The sequence below is a fragment of the Lemur catta genome, chromosome 1 (assembly GCF_020740605.2).
Source record: "Lemur catta isolate mLemCat1 chromosome 1, mLemCat1.pri, whole genome shotgun sequence".
In the NCBI taxonomy this organism is placed as follows: domain Eukaryota; kingdom Metazoa; phylum Chordata; class Mammalia; order Primates; family Lemuridae; genus Lemur; species Lemur catta.
The window spans coordinates 46374046-46393811 of NC_059128.1; positions in this window are offsets into that span (position 1 = coordinate 46374046).

Here is a 19766-nt window from a genome sequence, read left to right on the forward strand (position 1 = left end):
ATTCCCGATCAACCTTTCTACTTTACTATGTTGAACTTCTAAAATAGTACAAGACCTTAAATTAAACTTCTAAATAGTTAACTTTTTTAAGTTAGTGAGAATTTCTGCCAAGGAAGTAGAAAATGATACTGATTTAACTTGTCTTACTATTATAGGCAACCTGTGTGATTTTTTTTCTTTATAAAACACACACACACACACAATACATCATCATTATGAACAACAAACTCACATCTGTGGCCTAGAAAATTTTGCATGTATATTGTACAACTCTAAAATTATAGCTTCTTAAATTCATAGTTTTTTGTTTGTTTTGTTTATTTCAAATTGATTTGGACATTGCATCTTGTGGGTACTTCATACTTCTTCAGTGTACCCCAAGATGTGTGTATTAGTACTGTAAGACTTCTCTTTGCCCTTTCTAGTTCCCTTTCACAGTCTTCAATGATTGTGGTCTACCTATAACCTCCTATAGGGCCTGAGATAACTTACAAAAGACCAAAATCAATTTGGCATAAAGAATTAAAAGACTTTATTGACCTCAAGGTACCTGCCTGCAGTGTGTGAGCATACTGCAAAACCTCTAGCCAAGCTCAGAGGTTTGAACATTCCCAGAAGTTTGTAGATTTTACTCCCCTAACAACATTACATTTTCCAATCCCTTTCTAATTAAACTTTGTCTTGCCACCAAAAGATTTAAAATAATTAATAAGTGAAATAATTATCAAGAGAGGCACAAGGAGGGAACATTCAACGTTTTCCTACAGGATTCCTGCACTTACTCATATCATCTTCACAGGAATTTCTAAGGGCATGTTATGTACACTACTTGATAACTACATCAGGAACACTTACTATTCTCTAAATCTTTTAGGCAGATACCAATTACAATTGTTCTGTTTAATATTCAGTATCTAAAACACTGAAGTGAATTAGCCTCAAGGTACACAATGCTATAAAGAAAATGGTAAGAAATTGAAGGTTTCTGTCCTTAGTTTGCTTGCTATACCCTAATTTTTAAATGAAACCTTAAAGTGTTAAGGCAGCAAAAGGAAATGCAGAATGACTCCTGAGAGGAAAAGGAAATGATGGATGTTAAAGTATGAAAAAAAGAGATAAGTGCAAGCCAAACAAGTTTTTTGGATTAGGGCATCTGGTATACCAACAAAACTCAATGCTAGAGATAGTGTGGAACTAGAAGCTGATGACTCTAGCTGTTTTGTATTTTGTCCTTAAATTGTTCAAAATAATTAACCCTAAATCTTATTTGAATATACCACTTATTTTAGATCGAGTTCTCTTGGATTGCAGACACCACTTATTTTAGATTGAGCTCTCTTGGATAGCAGACAGGAAGTTTATTGTGGAGTGCTCTTTTGAGATACCAAAAAAAAAAAAAAAAAAAAAAACAGAAGTAGGATTGAGGAGAGGAAGAAACTAACCTACAATGTAGCTGCAACTGTGGCTTCACCCAATCCTATGTAAATCTTTGGAGCTGGGTTGTCAGTATTGCTGAGGCAAAGAAGACATGTCTTATATTCCTTCATCAGTCAGTCATTAAGTTTGAGCCACCCCCTGGGGGTGGGAGAACTAGTGACTCAATTCTCTGTGGATCAAGCAATTCTTAGTGAAGAATGAAGTTGTAATTCCTCCAAAATTAATAAGACCACCAGCTCTAAGATAGATACTTAAGACCTAAAGAGGCTCCAGGTTCAGAAATTAAGCAAGGGATCATGACTTTTTATTAAGGTGACTGTCCTCCTGACTGTTTATCCCTGATTTTTTTAAGTGTATTGATTAGGCATTGCAAATTACCTTCCCTTTGTGATTAATCCTGCCTTTTGTTTTTACATGTTGTCTCCTAAGTGTATTTACCAGTAAAACTCTACACACAACCCTTATTTAGAGTCTATAATCATGGAGCCAAATTTAAGAGAACTGATACCAAGAGCAGACCTTAAAAGAAAATTCTTAGGTGGAATTTTGGAGATTTGTCACTTACTGGCTGTCTGTCAATGAATAACCTATCGTTCTTGGTAGCTAGAGTATGAATAGCCCCCGGCATTGTTAGCATAGGTAGAAAAGTAAGGCATGAACAGAGGAAGTACAGAATGGGCTACATAAACAAATGGGATACTGAGTAAGAGAACACATTGCAAGATAACAGTAGCGCTAAGTGTCACAAAATGTTAGGGTAAGAGAAGCCAGACGAGAGCAGAGAAAATATGAAAGCAAGCAATTTAAATAAATGGGATGCTGAGTAAGAACATACTGTAACAATAACAAGATAAAGGGTAACCACAACTGCCACAGGAAACATAACGGAAACAACACAGGGCACAGTGTACATTACAGTTTGCCCCTTCCCCCAAAGGGCTTCTGACACCAGGACACATCTGGGCCTAACCATATAAGGTGAAAAACTCCCCTGCCCAATAGCAGGAAGGAGACAACATCCCCATTGGTCAAGAAAAAAAAGAAGAGACAATATCGCAAAGGAGCAGAGGCCAGACAAGAGAAAAAGGAATGACACAGAGACCCCAATGCCACTGTCCGCCAGGATGTGTGCCCACTCATACCCCTTTTGGAGTGTACTATGTACTATTGTTTGCTGATTATGACACAGAAACCCCAGGGTCATAGTTCACTCGGATATGTGCCCACTTTTAACCCCGTTAAGAGTGAACTTTCGAATTAATAAACTTTGCTGCTTGCTGCTTCAAAACTATCTTGCTTTCATTCTTCGATTGTGAGAAGACAGGAACCTAGGAGTTCAGTAGCTGGTAATTACATGATGCAGCAGTTCAACTGTGAAAACTTCCATTGGTAGTAAACTGGGACATGGTTATGGTGGAATGAAATATGCTGACTTGTGTACTATCTTAGGCAGTTGAAAGGTAGGAGAGAAATGTAACTATGCAAAGTGCTGTAGATTCATTGAAGAAAGACAATGACAAAGTTATGTTTAGTAATCATTAATGCAAGGTAAGATGTTAAAGCCAGAGGACTTCTAGACAGCATTATGGAAATCCTAATCTTCTCTAACTGTATCTGAAGGGCAGACAAGGTGAGAACCAGGCTCAAGACTTAATTATAAAGACTGACAGTTTTATCACATAGTGATTTAGCAGGTAAACTATTAAGGTTGTCTTAATTTGTTCCTGATGCTATATAAAAATATTTCAGACTGGGTAATTTATAAAGAAGATAAGTTTATTTCTCACAGTTCTGGAGACTGGGAAGTTCAAGATCTAGGTGCCAGCAGACTTAGTATCTACTGAGGGCTTTTGCTGTGTCCTCACATGGCAGAAGGGATGAACACTGTCATATGGTGGAAGGGTAGAAGAGGGAGGCAGCTCTCTGAAATCTCTTTTGTAAGGGCATTAGTCTCATTTACAGGGGTGGAGCCCTGGTGGCCTAATCAACTCCCAGAGGCCTAACCTTCTAATACCATCAGTTTAGTGATTAGTTTTCAACATATGAATTTTGGAGGGACACATACATTCAAACTATACCAAAGGTATACCTCTATTAGAAGGAAAAACAGCCTGAAAGGATATGGTAGGAATCCAATACTTATGATGAGCAATTCAACTGGTAAATATGCTGTGATATCTAAGTGTATCATTGCAATCATTGTTTAAAGGTTTAGTATTAAAAAAATAAATTATGTCCATATACTTTAGCAAAAATGATTAATAGATATATTTTAAATATATATGAGTGTAAAACATTCATAAACTGTAAAATCTAAGTTCTATCATGCCAGTCCTCTGCTTTAAACTCTTCAATGGATTTCTGTCTTATTCAGGATAAAAGGTAAAGTCCATGAAATCGCTTCAAGGCTAATCACTAAATTTCTATGATATCATCTCCTCAAAGTTTTGCTCTTACTAATTCCACACAGCTACTTTGACCTCTGTGTGTCTGTAGAATAAATATTTTTTGTTTGTTTGTACATTTCTGAACTGTTAGGTGTTTCAGAGCCAATTTGCTTGAATGATTAGGACGTTAGCTAAATGACCAACCTGGAAGTAAAACTATGACTGATTAAATCTGAATATACCTGTAACAAGTAAAGAAAGTAAATTTAACCACAGAAGATAAATACATATCTAATAAGCACATATAAAGATTCTCAATATCATTAGTCATTAGAGAAATACAAATTAAAGCCACAGTAAGATATCATATCATACCTGCTAGGAAGGCTATACACAAATATCAGAAAATAGTAAATGTTGATGAGAGTATGTAAAGAAAGAAAACTTCTTACATTGCTGATGGGACTGCAGTATGATGTAGCCATATTGGAAAAGAGTCTTTCTGGTAGTTAATTGAAAGTGTTACCATAAGACCGAGAAATTCTGTCTTTAGTTATCTATCCAAAATAAATGAAAATATATATCCACACAAAGCCCTCTCTCAAAAAGACCAACGTCAATGGAAGGAGTACTGCTTCTTTCTCCCATAGTAACACCACCCAGGTTCTTCTTTCTTTTTTTAGTTTTCCTCACCTATAATGTGTAGGATGATATTTGGTTTTTGTTGTATCACTTCAGGGGGAAAAATTGAGACACAGAGAAACTGTACAGTTATTTGCTTAATGTAAATAATAATCTGCTCTGTTCCAGAGACATTATATGTGAATTCTTAATAACATAATATATAGATATTAAAAACTTAACAGTCTCTTTGGTGTTCTTGAACATACCAAGCATGCTTCTGCCTTTGATCTTCGTTTCTCTGCTTGGACTTCTTTTTCTGAAATATGTACATGGCTGGTATCATTATGTCATTTAGGTCTATGATCAAATTCACTTATGAGTTAGCCTTCCCTTGTCTTCTTCCTATAAAAGTTGTTCCCTTCCACTCTAGCATGTTCTATATTTTATTCTGGTTTCTCTTCCTTCATAATACTTATTATATTATCTGAAATATTTATTCAGTAATTTATGTATCTCTTATATCTCCCCCTGTCCCTCCATGAAAGGAAAGGTTCTATATGTTTTTGTTCACTGCTATGTCCTCAGCACCCTACCAAGAGCATAGTTGGTGCTCAATGACCATTTGTTAAGTTAATGCTGAATGAAGGAAGATGCTCTAGCAAGGATACCCATATCAAGGAGGATTTGCAGAGAAGCTGACATTTAAGCTAGTTTTTGAGGAAAAAGTAGAACTCTCCTCAAAAAAGAGCAAGGAAGGACTTCCACAGAGCTACCTGTGTGGAAGAAAGGGAAATATAATCAGAGCTTTCAGTGTCTTAGGGATATTACAAGGAGGTCTAATGACCTGACAAAAGCAACTTCAGGAGGAAAGCATGAATTCTTCTCAGTCATATTCTTTAATGTATATCATATTGAATATATAATAATATGTATTACCCATAATATACATATGTAATACATATTTCTAGATACAAAATCTATATTGTTTTTGGCAAGATCTTTGTATTAGTTCTTTTAGGTTACTTCCTTGTTGGCAAAACACTAAAAGGGTTTCATTCTTGAAGCTTGTACTTATTACTAGAGTCAGTATTTAAAAGCATTTTAGAAAAACAGAATTAACAATGAAACACTAGAAACTACTTCATTTTGGTTCTCCTTCACAAGTAAAGATAGGGTTTTGTAAATAGTGATGTTGAGGATAAAATGGAAAGCTATCATGCTTCTTTACAGTTAATGGAATTTAGCTTCAGGTTAACCAATTTATTAAAATGGTTCTTAAATTTTGTACTTTTAAATAATAAATAAAGAGCATTATCTAGAAAAAATTTGAACATGAATGCTGACATTCTTTCATATTACTATTTTAAATGTTGGGAGATTTTACTTGACTAGAATCATCATGGAAGCTGTTTTTCAAATCTAAAGCCAAAAGATAATTACTAGTTGAATTACAGAAAAATCTCAAATGATCTGTGACTCTGCTCAAAAGAAATCTATCTTGATTTCTATATTGAATCTCACTTCTGCTCAATGTAACATGGGCTGGCAGAAGGTGAAGGAAAGATGTTCCTTGATCTTGTGCCTCTGGGATCCAAGGTTCCTCCAGCTTCTGTTTTCGCCATCTCAACACATCACCTCCACATTTGCAGTGTCAGGAGAGAGCAGCCAGTTAGCACACAGGGTCTTTAGTGCCTTATTCCAGAAATGATAACCTACATTTCCATTCACAATGCTTTGTTTAAATTAGTTATGACATTCTTCTATCCTCAGGGAAGGCTAGAAAGTTTACTCTTCCAACATACTGGAGAAAAAGAAGGGACCTTGATAGAGGTAAAGTCTACTTGTCTCTACTACCCTTAGGAAAACACATGATACTCTAAGGGGCTTTGTACAAAATTAAATGCTCTCTGCTCAATTTTCAATTATTATAATAATATTTTTTATTTAGCATTTTTTTCAAAATCGTGATTTTCTTTAAATATTATATAATTAGAATGATCTCATCTACTCAGTCATTAAATTTCTCTACATCCTGGATAGGCTTTCTGTCAAGACAGAGTATAAATTATGTTTTTATTTCTCTTCTCCAACTATGCTATCTCAATTGCAACACTTCTGTATCTTATATTTTTAAAGCAATAGTAAACAAAAATTTTAAGATTGCTAATTGCTCAAAATTGCAAGTCAAGTCTTCTTCTTAAATGGAAATATCAATTGTTCTGCAGATATTTGTTTACTACTATGTTTGTTGAAGTGGGGAATACAGAAAAATTAAGAAAAACTGTCTGTACAATTAGGCTACAATTTTACTGAAACCAGTCCCACCCTGTGTAATAATTTGTAAATAGCAAAAGCCAGCATATAATTAAGCACTGAATTTTCAGAGGAGAGAAAGGTAAATAAAGTTTATAAGTAATGAAACTTTGTGGAGGAGCTTTCAGTTTACCAGCCCTTTAAACAATATAGATTGTTGGCCTCAAGTCATCACTTCAAAGTTTAGGTACTTAACAGAGTTGGATATATTCTTAAGAAGAAAAGGAGAATATATCATATCACAATTGTTAATCTACATTTGTAATTTAAATGAGGAATTAGCCAAATGTTACAGACCTTTTCAATTCAAAATAAATCTTTAATCTGCCATTTGGTTATTGATGGTTAATTCCAGGAACAAAGACATTAAACCTCATTTATAAAGCAATTAATACAATTTGCCACTTTGCTCCGAATTGTAGATAGCCAAGGTAAGGAAATTTATTCTGATCCATGATCAGATGTTATATTAATACCTAGATTCTGAAATATTTGTATGTTAAAACATGAGAACAAAGATCATTTCCTGATTTAGTTTCCAAGATATACATAGAATGAAAATTAATAGAAAGAAACAAACACAATAGTTCTGCTTGTTATATACACTATTTTTCAAGTTAAAATTATTATGGGCATCCTTTATCAAGAAGTTTAAGTCATTTCCAGAAAAAAATTCACTTTAATTTCAGTTGAAAATATGTTACTATTATTCACAAAATTTCTGTTTAGCCATTAAAAATGAAAAGAAAAATAAATAAAATCAGAAATTATTTAGCAGGTTTATTTTGATGTTTAATTCATTTTGGTCACTTGAACTGCTTTTCTGAGTATTTCTACCATTTTAGTAAGGACCCAACTTCTATATTCATATATAAAGTGCTTCTGAACATGATAATCTTCTCAGCATTATGACTATACATGTTTGTAGGTAGATATTGTAATAACATACAGCAATGTTCATTTCTAAAATGCACAAGTAAACATTAAAACCCTGTTATTTAACAGAATCTGAGACACTAATATTAGTACAAAATTTGCAGATACCATCACTTTGCTGATTTTGCATGGAAACATAATTTTGCATGGAAACATAAATATTCAGTCTAAAATGATCCTAAAAGGCATCTTAATTTTCTAATGAGAAAAACAAATTACTAAGCTCTTGCCATTTATTCATGTCAGAATAAACATTTGTTAAATACTTACTGTAATAACAAGCACTAAGATTATCTAATTAAATATAAAAATAAACTTTAGTAACAAGGGGAAATAAAGTGTAATTATTTTGGCCTCATTTAGCCAAGTAAAATATATTGATTTTTGGCTTAAATCATTACAAGACTTGTAGTACAAATACTAAGTACCCTGTGACTATCATAAGCTTCAGGATAGGAGTGAATTACTTAGTATGAAGATTTTTACTATTTCAAATCAACACTTATAAAATAAATTAAAAATGTATTCATACTGCTTGATTACAGTTTTCTTTAGTGTCATAGTATCCTAATGCTATCATTTAAAAAATATATAAGCAACAATTCCAGAATAGTTCTAAAAATATAAAAATGAAAGGAATTCAAAAGAAAATATTAGAGAAACACAGCTCAGAATTAATTATTACCAAGGCATATCACAACTAATTTTTGCTTTTTATAACTAATCAACAATAGATTGGCTTCAAGGCTAAAATATGAACAAAGTTTACTGTTTCAAACTGATCCACCTCTAAGTATGTAGAACATAGCTTTATAAAATTTTCTAAAAGACTTCAGTTAGATTCATAATGTACTTCAAAATCCATAAATGATCATGTTACCTTTACTTTATTGTAAAAATGATAAGTCCAAGAAGATTTTGGCTAACCAAAATAAATATCAGGGAAGATAAAATAAAAAGAGAATCAAGTAAGTGTGCCATATTAATGAGATTCACTTAAATATATATGTTTATTTCTTTAAGAACATGTTTTACAAAAAAGACAAATCATTACAAATCAGTGCATTACGTTCACAAATTGAGACTTGAGAGAATAAAGTTGACCCTTAAACAACACAAACTTAAATGGCATGGATCCATTTTTACATGGATTTCTTTTCTTTTTTCCACCAGGCAAGTTTCTATGTTTATTGTTTATTGAAGCATTAACCTTAATTTTAAAAACTTTTACATTAGATGATTCATATGTTATTTCAAGTTTATTAACCTTTGTATGTATGAAAGGAAACAAAACATATCATTTATATGTTTAGAAATTTAAAAATGTTTTAAGGTAGTAGGATATGTTTCAGGCTCATTCTTTTCTATTCAAGATATGTCTTGTATTGTCATCATAACTTCACAACTTTAAATCATTTAAATACTTGAATAATTATACATTGTCTAAAAGTGGCAATATTTTAATTGGCTATCTCAACTCTAGATGAAATAATTAAACATAAAATCGACCTTTAGCTTACAGTATCCTATCAGCTTATTACCCAAAATATAATTTCATTTTGAAACAGTACTCATATTAAATTCAGCTTTGCAATCCATCATAGCACATAGTAGGAATACAATACATATAATTTGAATAAACTAAATTAATAAAAGCTGATAAGAAATGTCATAACTTTGGTTATTTTGTCAACTAAGAGCACAAAAAAAATTTCCTGTTTGATTGATACAATTAATTGAAGTAGCTATTTTCATTTATATGCTACCACTCTGACAATTTAGTGCTAGATAGCTCTCTCTTCAATTGCATTTTTCTGTTACTTTCTTTTAATGCATACCTGAATTACAGGTCATGCTATAATCTATTTCAGTTCAATATGGACTTTGATGAAACATCTCAGTATCATGGACTTGGATATCTTCATATTTTACTAATATATCAGAAAATTTTCTGTAGGTTTGTGACAATTTGAAAAAATCAAAATCACTTACCTAGACATATCAAAAAACTTAAGAAAAAGTTTGGTATGTCTTGAATGCATAAAATATATAGATACTACTGTATTTTATCATTTAATACCATAAAATATACACAAATCCATTATGAAATGATAAAATATATCAAAGCTTATGTACACAAACACAGACCATACATGATGCCATTCACAGTTGAGAGAAATATAAACACACTTAAAGATGTAGTGTTAAGTCTTAACTGCAAACCTATAATACATATTGTATTCCTATTGCTACTACTGTGAGCTCAAGTATAGCAAGTATCTGCTTAAAACACCGTGTAGCACCAGTCATCTAGCGAGCAGTTCGTCTACCCAGTAAATTGCATATCCCAGTAAAATGTGATCTCTTGTGCTTCTCTCGTATTTGTCATCATGTATAGTGCAATACCATAAACCTTCCGTAACACCATATGGAAGTGATTCTCAGAAGCAAAGAAAATCTCAGACCCACTCTGACAATTTCTAGATATTAAGACTTGAAGTTATACAGTTCTCTTGGCCTAACAAATAATACAAATAAAATAAAATATCAATAACAAAAATAATAACAGCAATAAACATTTATGAGGTGCTAATTATATGCCAGGCAATGTGCTATATGTTTACCTATATTAAATCTTTTTTCATAAAAATCTAACAGGTAGATACAATTTATTGCTTCCAATTTGCTGGTGGAGAAAATGTGACCCCTGGAGGTTTTGTAACCTGCCCAATATCACACAGGTAGCAAGTGAAACAATTGGGATCCATATGTAAACACTTTAGATCCAGATACTGTGCTCTTCACTGCCACACCAAATTGTCTTAATTAGTGCACAACTCAGCATTCAAGTGCTTTTGATAGTAGTGATGCCAATAATGGTGTGGATGATAATGAAAATTATCTCAAAGACTTACACTAAATTTTTTTTTATTATTATTTTTGTTTGCTTTCACCAATGCCCAAAATCTATGGGCCTCTTCAAAAATGTGTTAAATTAAATGGAATTGAGCATTCCTGGAGTCTGTTCTACTTAAACTTCTACTTTAGCCTTATTTTCTCTACTAATTATTTGATTCCATTTAGAATTCAGATATCTATACTGTTGAAGACTTTTGGATTACTAAACAGATTAATCATTGTTTATTAAAATATTAACTTTGTTTATTTGAAGGTTTTTATAATTATTTTTTCATAATTGGCCTAAATAAAAATTTTAGTATTCTCATTGAAAGTGAAGTAAAGGAATGAGAAGCCTCTATAAATAAGCAAGCTTTCATATTCTAGGGAGTAAAATATCTTATGGCACATATCCAGGAGTTGCTGTTCTTACCCTTGACATCTTTTTGTTCAGCAAGATTTTTTTTTAATAGGAATAGAATTTCAGAAAGAATAACTATCCCTTGGAAATGATTCAAGGGAGCCTTAGGCTAAATCTTTGACATTCATTTTTAGCTCAGAGTAAAGGTTCTGATGGTAACATAAAACAGGCTGTGCAAGCTCAGAACTGATTTCAGAAAGAAATGGGAATATGAAGGCCCAATAAATTGAACCAAATGAGGTGATTTTTAAAAAATTAAATGGCTCTTGATATCTTTATTAAAAGACAAATGAAGAGCTGTTGATACTAATCTGCCATTTCTCAACAGACAGCTGTATCAAGGGCCTGTATGGGGGATGCGCTCTGATTACTACTGTTAGCAGTGAAATGCCACCATTTTATTTTCTACCATTCATTAGTGCAGCAAAGTACAAAGTATATCTATGCTTTTTGAACAATGCCACATAATCTGTATTTTTGCCATTTAAATGAAGAAAATAGAAGCTGTATGTGCAAAATAGTCCATTTTTAGAAATGAATCCATAATTGGCAAGATTCTGTTCAAATATTCCCTTATAAATGTATCCATCGACCTGAAAAGAGACTTGAAAGGAAAGCCTGAGTGTATTGCTTCTGTCTACCACAAAAAAAGGCAGAACTAGTTTCTTATGTATTTTAATTATATTGAGGGTATCTTAGAAAAAATATTTTTAAAGATAATTTTTGATCATGTTTTTTTCATTAAAAACCATTTATTTTGACTATTGGATCTTTAGTTTTACTTTTCTTCTTATTTCTCAGAAGATGGTCAGGGTATAAAATGTTGAATTAGATGCAAATATAGCAGAGCTGAAAATGAGGGAGGTAAAGCCCACAAGCAAATCAGGAGAGATGATGAGAAGCTTTAAATGTCATAGTAAGGGATTTATTGCATGCTTCAATAACTATTAGCTGGAAAATCCAGAGGTGCTGAGTGCAAATATCAGTTAAGTTTTGATGAGGATTATGATTTTTGCTTATCGATGATTCTCAGCTTTCTCTGTAAGTTGCTATCATTCTAAAGCTTACTCCTAATATGGACACAAAATAGCTGCAGCAAGTACCATATGCACACTTCATATGGCCTTCATAAAAGAGACCTATTAAATGAAAACACTCAAAATCATTCCAACTGGATCATCTTAGGAAACATGTTTAACCATGTGGTAAAAGAAGAGAGATTGCACTGGATAGTTAAGAACAAGTAGTGTCTTCCTACTTCTGGGAATCTATTCAAAGGCTGGGATTATGTTTATGGCAGCACAATTCACAATTGCAAAGATGTGGAAACAACCCAAGTGCCCATCAATACATGGAGTGAATTAATAAAATGTGGTATATGTATACCATGGAGTACTACTCAGCGATAAAAAAAATGGTGAACCTCTTGTATTAACCTAGATGGACCTGTAGACCATTCTTCTAAGTGAAGTATATTTATGTAACCAAAAAGTTTGTGCCCCCTAATATTCTGAAATTTAAAAAAAAAAAACCATGCAAATAACATGGGAGGTGAATTAAACAGATGCAGGAGGGCGGTGAGCAGACAGTCACCAATCTCCATTAATGAGCAATGAAGAGTTCCTGAGATGTAAGTAGGAGAATGGCATGGTATAATTTGGATTATATAATAAAATCATCACTTTTGCTTCACTATAAAAAAATTGTGAAGAAAAGCCAGACTTACTTTTGGGGGCTTTCTTATGTCTGTTTTCTTTCTTTTATTTTTATCCCCACAGAGCCAATGTGCATTGCTCATTGCACCTTATTTATTCTCTCTGTTAGAAAAAGCAGAAATTTATATTAAGCAACTGAGATGTGCTAGATGCTCTTCTAGCACACAGGGATACAGTCAAGAACAAAGCAGGCACAGTCCCTGCTCCCACACCATATTCAGTGTATTGATGTTGAGGAATCTCGTTCCCACCCATGGCTTCAGCCCAAGAATATTCTCACAATTCTCAAATATTTCTGCCTGGCCCTCTCTCCTAAGTCCCAGGCCTGTATAACCAACTGCTTACTTGGGAATTCCTCTGGATTTTTCTTTGTTTCTTTCCCTCCCTCCTTTCCTTCCTTCCTTTTTTAATGCATTTCAACTACAGACTGAACTCTTCATCTTTCTTTGAAACCTGTTCTTTGTCTAGTGTTTCTCACTTCCATAAATGATATCACAACCTACCCAGTTGCTCAAGCCCAACCCTGGTTGTCATCATCTCCACTGGCCTCACCCTAGTCCATGGCAGCTTGATATCTCATCTGCATAACAGCAATGCTGTGTACAGCATTATTACTATAAGGGCAGCAATAATATCCTTACAGGCTTCACTGCCTCCAGATTTGCCACCTTCAATTCTTTCTGCAGCCAGAAATGATCTTTTAATTATGTAGACAGAATAATTTCACCTCCATGATCAAAATACAGTAATGAAAGTATATTTTCTTTAGGAAAAACCTCCAGAGTCCTTAAATAGCTTACAAAGTCTTCCACATTCTAGCCTCATCTTCCCTCTTATCCTCAAATCTTTCACCTCTCTCCCCAGAACTAATTATTACAGATACATGAGTTTTCTTTCTGTTTTCAAATACTAACTTTTCTCCATGTTTCAAACACTGACACTTTTTCCTAGAGCTCTCGTTCTCTTCATCTTCGTATAACTAAATCCCTTTTTGTTGTTGTTGTTAAGGACTTAGCACAAATATCCTTTCCTAGATCAAGTTAGTTCCACTTTTTGTTTCCTGGAGCACAGTATTCTGACTTTGTGACAGTGGATATATTAATAATTAAGTGTCTGGTATTTAGAAGGCTATCTAGCTTACATTTAGTGCTCAATAAATAATTTTTGAATTGATGAAGATGGTTGGGCAATGGTAATGGACCATTGGGGTTACGGAGCATGTTTGGTAGTGGCTTTAATCTTTATGGTTTTTTAAAAAAATTGTATTGTTTTTCTTTTTTTGATTATTTTATTTATTTTAGCATATATTTAGTATTAGATGTTAATTATTTTATCATATATCATTATTATAAGTTTTATTTTTATTACATTTACAATTTATTTTTTCCAAGAGCTCTTAGCATCCCAGTTGATGGGTAAATGAAGGAAGACACTTGTATTAATAAATGGTTAGGAATTTATTTTCCACACAATTTCAGGAAACACAAATAATGAAGAAAAGGTAAAAAGTAGTTGAAATAATGGAGGATGGAATTTAAGTTAGTAAACCAAAGATGGAGAGACATGAATTTGCTGACAATTAAAATGTGAAGGGATTAAAGTGCCTTATAAAATAAGAGAACATAATGAAATAAGAGAGGGAAAACTGATAATGATCATAGAATAAGATGCTTAAAGTTTGTATTTCTGGAGTAGACTAGTTTTCAATAATGACCAGAATCAAGGTGTGGCCATGGAATAAGATATCTGGGATATTAGTAGAATAAGTATAAAGTTCACCAGAGATGAGGAGGCTGGAAATGGAGAGATTTGAGTCTTATTTTAGTCCCTTGTTAATAATAACAGTATGAAAGATTTCAGAATATTTTTTAAAAAGCCAGATATATATGTTTCTCCTGATTCAGTTAGTCCACACCATTTTCAAACTGTTCTATAGTCCAAATCTGTCCTGCTCTCTCTTTTTGCATGGCTCATGAGTTAAGAATGGTTTTACATTTTCTAAAATGTTTGAAAAAATAAAAAGAATATTATTTGTGAAACATAATAATTATGTAAAATTTAAGTTTCAATATCCACAAAAGACATTTTATTGGAACACAGTCATGTCCATTATTTTATGTATTGTCCATGGCTGCTTTTGTGCTACAGTAGCAGATTGGAATGTTGCCACAATGACCACAAAGCCTAAAATATTTGCCATCTGATCCTTTATAAACATGTTTGCAGACTCCTGGTCTACACTAACAGAAAAATCAGCAAAACCTAAGGTTATTATTGTCACAATATGTTTTATGTGTATTAGACATATAAAGTTTGCTAATAACCTTATCATTGACTATACTTTTTATGTTTGTCATAAGAAATATTGTGAATAATATTAGCATGTTGCTTCCAAGTGTCTTAAAAACTATGAAGAAGATAGAAGACAGTTGGCTTTTATTTTATAATTAATGAAACAGAGGTTGGGAGCACCTAAGTTCACCTAAGTGCACATTTGGGAATAACACCAATTGGGTGTCGGGCAGATGGGTGGGGGAGGGGATGGGTGTATACCTACATAATGAGTGCAATGCGCACTGTCTGGGGAATGGACATGCTTGAAGCTCTGACTCGGGGGTGGAGGGGCATGTGCAATATACATAACCTAAATTTTTATACCCCCATAATAAGCTGAAATAAAAAAAATAAAAATAAATAAAAATAAAAATGTAAAAAGTAAGTGTGCTTTGCCAGGTCAGGTTGGTTTCCAAAAAAAAATAATAAATGTGCTCAAGTTAAACAGCAGATCAGGCAGAGCAGAAGAGAAAATAGATGAACTGAAAATTAAATTTAGGCAATTACTGAGAATGCAGTACACAAAGAAAATAAAATGGAAAATAGGAAAGTAAAGAAACATAAATAATTAAAAAAAAAATTTAGGAAGCTGCATTGTTGGAAATCAAAGACAGTATGTTCCAACCCCAAAGCTTATTTCCCTTTTCATATGCAACGTTGCTTCCTAAAAGTTCATTAAAGTTATGTGGGGACTACACTATCTGTTCAAGGACAAATGGAGCTCTAGTGTCCTCCATGTAGCTGAGTCAATCATTTCCCCCAATTTGTGATCAACAGTAGTCATTACAGACAAATCAACTCTGCTTTGTGCATCAGTTGTTAAAGCAGCCATACTAATCAAAAAGGCTGTGCTGAAGCTCTGTACTTTTTAAGCTATAGATTTTTTTTTAGGGTAGACAGCTCTTATTTATTTTTAAAATCTGTGATTATTGACTACTTCCTGGCAAACATTGAACTTAGAAGTATTATAATTTGATAATGTTAGGAGAGTATTTTGGAACATATAACTCAGTATTTTCATAGGATGTTTTGTTGGTATTGTCATCATATTCTGAGATAATCATTTATCTAACAAAACATCTGTATTTTAAGTTAATTTAAGCTTCTAGCCCCTAATTTCTCTGAATCTCTGAATGCACCCACCATAATGTGTAATTACTTTTACTTACAAAAATTCTCAATAATCCCTAAATTGCACAGTAGTATTTGTCTAATGAATTCTGAATAAAATTAAATAGTTTTTGCCAATAATTAAGAATAATCTCCAATACCATCTGCAGGTAAATTAATCACTATTAGCAACTTTCAAATTGAAAATCCACACTCAAGAAAGCATGGTACCAGATGCCATGGAAGACGCAACGATTTTATATGGCCTTCCAGAAACTTAAACATAACAACTCACACATTGAAAAAAAAATAAATTAATCTTATAAAAATGCAAAGCTGTGAACTGCTACTCCATATATGGTTATAGACTCTACAATATGATTCCCATTAGAGGTGTTGAATATTTGCAGGACCATCTATTATTATCAATTTTGGGAGGGTACAATGGACCGAATATTTATGTCCCTCTAAAATTCATATGATGATGCACTTGTATACTCCAAGGTGATAGTATTAGGAAATGGGGCTTTGGGGAGGTAATTGGGTTATAAGGGTAATGCTCTCATTAATGGGATTAGTGCCCTTATGAAAAGAATCCCAAAGAGCTCTCTTGTGTTCTTCATGCTATCTGAAGATAAAACATGAAGTTGGAAGTCTGCAACCCAGAAGAGAGCCCTTACCATAACCCAATTATACTGGCACCCTGATTTCAGACTTCCAGCCTTTAGAACTGTGAGAAATAGATATTTCTCAGAATGTATCCCCATCAAGTGCCATATGACTGTAATGTGAAAGGGGTATGAAGTGGTTTTAATAAAAGTGGACTTTGGATCAGTTATGGTTGAAAACTGCATTTATAGGAAATGTACCTTATGAATCTAGAGCAAAGAAACTCACTGTGGTTTTAGAGTGAGGCTGGCTAAAATAGAGGTTATAAAATAAGATCAGAACCTCAATACTCAAAATGTCCAAGATTCAATTAAAAATCAGTTATCATATCAAAAATCAGGAAAGTTATCAACTTGAATGAGAAAATACAATCAACAAACACCAACAATGACCCAGATGTTAGAACTATGTGACAAAATTTTAAAGCAGCTATCATAGAAATGCTTCAACAAGAAATTACAAATACACTTGAAACAAATGAAAAGACAACAAATCTCAGAAAAGAAATAGACATATAGAGGAATAAAATGATATTTTAGAACTGAAAAATACAATAACCAAAATATAAAAATCTCTAGTTGGGCTCAACAGGAGAATGGAGAGAACAGAGAAAAGAATCCATGGACTTGAAGACAGAACAATAGAAATCACCATTGGAATAGGAGAAAAAATAGACTGAACAAGAATGCCTCCCAGACTATAATAATGATATAGTATTTAAGTCATTGAAGTTCAAAAAGGAGAGGAGGAAGAGGTCAGAGCTGAAAAGATACTAGAAGAAATAATGGCTGAAAATTTTATAAATTAGGCAAAAGAATTAAACCTATAGATTCAAGAAGCTAAGCAAATCCAAGCTAGTTAAACAAAGGAAATCCATACCAAGACACACTATAATCAAAATTTTGGAAACTAAAGACAAATAAATATCTTGATACTAGTAAAAATAAATGACATTTTGATTAAACTGTAAAGGATGCAATAAAAAAAGTATTTTCAAAGACAGTTTTACTGAGTTAAAACATGTGACAACAGTATACAGATTAAAACAACATGCCTCATACTTGAAATTAAAATTGTTTGCCACTACAGTTCAACTTCTATGGGAATAATATTTGTCTAGGTCTTCAAAATTTACTAGTACCCCTATTAAAATGTAAAAATCAACATAAAATAAAAATATTTTAACCCAAATTATTAAAACTATGTTTATTTTAAAAAGTAATCAAAACAAAATTAATACAGTTTATTTTTTTTATTATACTGTTATAAAAAATGTATGTTTTATACTTGTAGCACCTCCATTCAGACTAGCCCCATTCAAGTACTCAATAGCCACACATTTTCTGTGGCTACTATGTTGGGCAGTCCAAGTATATAGTGATAGCACAGGAAACAATGAGATGAAAAAGCAGCAATGAACTCTGTGGCTCATATTAAAGTTGTTGTTACTACACTCTCTAGTACCACAATATGTGGCATTGATAAATATTAACTATGAGAACTGCCAGTATTAGTTTTTAAAATGTTGCATAATGCCATATAGATTGCCGTTTTTGTTGAGACAAAATATTTAAATTGTAGACTTAACAGATAATCCACAATGATGTGCTTAGTGAATTCTAGGATTTTTATTTTTGTGCCAATGTTTGTTGGCTGCATTGAAGTTGCTTTCACAAATATTTCACAAATTAGATCTCTAATATATCATGGTTGCATAAACTTGATTTTTTGAAATATTTTTGAAAAGCTTTATGGCCTCAATTTGGAAATGCAAGGTTACTTTTACCTTCCTAAAAATGTAGGAATAAGATAGCAATGCATTAAAACTTAAACTTAGCCATAACTTGAAAATCTTGACTAAAATCTTTAGAAATTTTGAATTTATATCTGACAGAGAATAGCTATGCTTATTTATATAGCATATTTGAACTTCTAAAAAATATGAGACATATTTATAAGTATTTTCTATCTAATATTTAATGCTTAAATTGTTTGTTAAACCTAATCAATGACTCCTTATAATTTGAGCACTCATTAAGGTAGTGTTTCGAATTCAGGTTTAAAATAAAAATATCCTAGTATTCATTTTTGAAACTTCAGATCAGTTTATTAGAAAAATATTCATCAGATATAACAGTTAATTTAAAAATTCTATTTGTAATCACTTGTTTGTATAAAGATTCTTTCCTTATTTTGTGACAACAAAAAATGCAGCAATAAATTAGATAATGAGGCAGACGGTACTGCTCTTCTGATCTGAAATCACCATAACAAATTTTGTGATAATCAAAACTGCTTCTTAGCTCTTCTTTCCTGTTCTCATAGTAAATAAATATCAAAATTTGAACTTATTTGGTAAAATTAGGTTCACTTTTGTCCAGTTGCTACAGCAGGTTTATTCATATCTTCAAACAGAATTTCCATAATTAAGAAAACTTAAAAACAAGGGATTAGATGACAATTATTCAATGGCTGATCTCCAATTCAATTTAGTAGGCATCAGTAAACTAACATCCTGGCATCACGAAAATAAACAAGGGTAAAAGGAAAAAGAAATTAAGAATAAAGAGTGAATTCGCGTTTCTATAAACTGATTTTTAAGAATTTGACATGACTGACCTCTACATTTAAAGACCTTGAGCTTTAGGATGTTCCTACTAATAAAAGCTTGAAAAAGAGCTTATGCTAATGCAGAGGGTGGGCATTTGAAGTAACAGCAGCAGGGAATTTGGCTGTATCAACCCTCATTAACTGCAAATTTGGTCACAGCTTTTCTCAGAAGCATAAGGGAATACCTCCAGGAGAATATTTATAAGTTAGTCTGAGACAGATAAAAGACTGGGAAAATGTATTATATATCCAAATTGGACCATCAAAATATGGTTTTTTCAAATGTATAGTAATTCTATGTTTTATCTTTTC